Genomic DNA, 3035 nt, shown 5'->3' with positions numbered 1-3035 from the left:
AAAGAGCCATGCGTCTTCACCCTGGAATAGGTTAAGAAGCAATCTCAAGTTTAATCTGACAAGCCAAGTAGAGTTTCAAGCAGGAAGGATTTGCAGGATCGGGCCTGTAAAGTACTCCTAGGGAGTTAAAATTTTCCCCAAACTTGCCAGTTGGGTTCTAAAGAGTCCTCAAACCTGTTGGCCCAGATGAGATCTTTTGGACCTGGTAACTTCAATACCCTGGTCATTATTTTGCTTTTTCCGTAAGAAATGCATTCCTCATGTTGCGTCCCTCAAATCCTCCAACTACCAGATACCATACTGTGCTAATCCCAGCATGAGGTATCAGCCATAAGCACTAGACAAATACTCTATGCTTTTCTTCTCTAGTCTGTGTGATGTTCAGGGACAGCAGAAAGCTGGATTTTGAAGATAAAAAAGTAAAACAGAAGACCATGTAACTGTCAGAGCTACTTTTCCCACATCTCTGGAAATTATTCCAATGGAATAAAATGCTTTGGGCTGCCAATTCATATTTGCCTGGGGAGATGCATATCAAAAGCTGGGATACTCCCTCTTGTCCTTCTTTCACTGTGAGAGCCTGTACAAACAGGACCTGCCACTGTGCCAGACCCCAGTATTGCTTAGTGTCTGGGAAAGCAGTTGCTGCCCAGCCCCACCATCCCAGAGCACCTGAGGCACAGGAGTCATCAGGAGCCCAAAAAATTCAGAGGGGCGAAGTTCATCGTCATCTGCATTATTAATCTAACCTGGATTTTACAGTTAGTATGACAGGACCATATAGCTGACAGAATCATGCAGCTCAGCTAACAGGAAAGGCTGGAATGATTTCAGCCTCAAAAAGGCAGGCAACCAAACTGACAAGTTGATTAAAATAAGCAATCCACACTTCCCACTACAGCCCCACTCACCACTGTGCTTAACCGTGGCTGTATCTTTCATATTAAGGATATTTCATATCCTTAATTTAAAAGTCAGCTCATTATTGCTCACTAGCAAAAAAGGCCCTGTTCTCCAAACCACCAAAATATTCCCACATGCTCTTATCCAGAGTTTTATACATACATTGGTCACTCAAGCAATCTGCTCACTCTCTAATCTACCCTTGTACTACCAGTAGTTCCCTCTTCTACACATTATCTTCCTTGCCACTGGAGCTTTCCTCAGGCTAAATGACAGCAGGGAAAGGAGGAAGATCCTCACATGTATCACTGAAATTACAACGGTAACAAGGGGACTGTTAGTACTGGCGCTCGAATAGCGTTTGTAATCACATCGTCCTGCTTCACCGGCTTCACTATTCTGTCTCTGTCCCCTGGTAGTACTGGTGGAGCTACAACAGCTCAAGGGCTAACTCGGGACAGGAATACAAATCTTGAACGCTCTCTGCACATGGTTCTGGACCTTCCCACACATTAATACTCTCCAACAGTTACACTGTTTTTCCAGCCCTTTTTATTTTCACAACATCTTTGAACGAGATCTGTGAAATGCTGAATCTTTAACAGATTTTTCTTTTGCTTCTAAGTGTTCATTAGTTACATACATATGAACACGCTGAAAAGAGAACAGTTTTAAACATCTGACAAATTCCAACCCCTTCTCAATTTCTCAACTGTTACACTGTAAATCTTCATTTAACCATTTCCTCAAAGTTAAAAGGAAGTTAATATTTAAAGTGAAGAACAAAAAACAACACAAATACATTTTAATAAACTTCACATGGCTTTTAGTCCTGTCCTTATTAACCATGCTTCAGCTTTAAGTTAGTTATTGTTTACAAGTGCAATTCAAGTAAATTTAAAACCAGAGCTTTAAATTAGGTCTTGCTCCAGTGTCATTTCAGGTTTATACTCAGGTATGACAGCAGATCATACCCAAGAATATCTAACTGCACCTCTGTCCCAGCCAGCCCCAGCCTCCGAGTCTGCTAAACAAGGAAACCACAACGTGCTCTCCCTTTTGTCCACTGTGGAAGGGGAAAGAAAATCCCAGCACAAAGAAACCCAACGCGGTAATTTTAAGAGGTTTAACTTTTCAGCTTGTGGACCAGCTATGGATGAATGCCAGACAGCTCCTCTCGCAGACAAGAGAATTCAGCAGGGCTGAAGGTTTCCTCAGGGGAAATTGTATCATCTTATAAGGCTAGCATGCCTGCACTGCCCTGCTTCCCTTAAGGAGCAGAGGCTTTTGCAGTCACCTGAAGGGCAGCACTGCCCTGTTCCACACAGAAAACACTACCACTGGACAGGGATTGAGCTCACAGAGCTTCAGACATCTGCTCTAAGCCAGGCATCATCTCCCTCTATAGTCAATGAAGAAAGGCAAATACCTCCAAAGGGACAATTCACCAATCTAAAGTACCTAAGAAACAGGACAAACCGTCAGGGGAAGTGCTCTTTGGAAGCGGCCGTCTTTCTCACTCTCTCTCCCCTTTATAACCAGTCAGGCTTAAAACCAACAAACTGTGGCCTCTTCTGTATTATTCTTCCTCTTTTTCACAAGGATAGAGATGATTTACTATTTCACTAGGAGTCGTTTGAGTTATTGCTCGTTCCCTGGAGCCTGCAGTCCTACTCAGTTCTCTTTGCCCTGACTGGCCTTCCATATTGGAACCAAAACTACACAGAGACGTACAGTTCCTTTGTAGACACTTACATCCACCTGGAAATCAGTGGGAGATCAGAGACCCTAGAAGAAGCTATGCATCCAAACAGCGTTTGTATCTGGTCCCACAACATCACTGGTGAACAGCAATGTGGGCAATAGCAGGGGCAGAAACTTCCTAGGTACTGCAGCTAATCGGAAAATAGATTTCTGGCATTTAACCTTGTTTAGTACCCAAATGCACAGGCATGACTTTATAATAATCAGTATTTTCCCTTATCACTTCCACCGGACTTACAGCATCTCTGCCCAACCTTCCTGAAAAAAGGAAACACCTGGCTGACACAAAGTCCAGAAGGATGCTCTATCATCTCTCCTTGCCCATACTTGCCAAAGCTTGACTACATCTACACCTTCACAAAATTAGT

The sequence above is a fragment of the Fulmarus glacialis genome, unplaced genomic scaffold (genome assembly GCF_000690835.1).
Source record: "Fulmarus glacialis isolate BGI_N327 unplaced genomic scaffold, ASM69083v1 scaffold811, whole genome shotgun sequence".
Classification (NCBI taxonomy): domain Eukaryota; kingdom Metazoa; phylum Chordata; class Aves; order Procellariiformes; family Procellariidae; genus Fulmarus; species Fulmarus glacialis.
Note: the sequence above shows the minus strand (reverse complement) of the source record.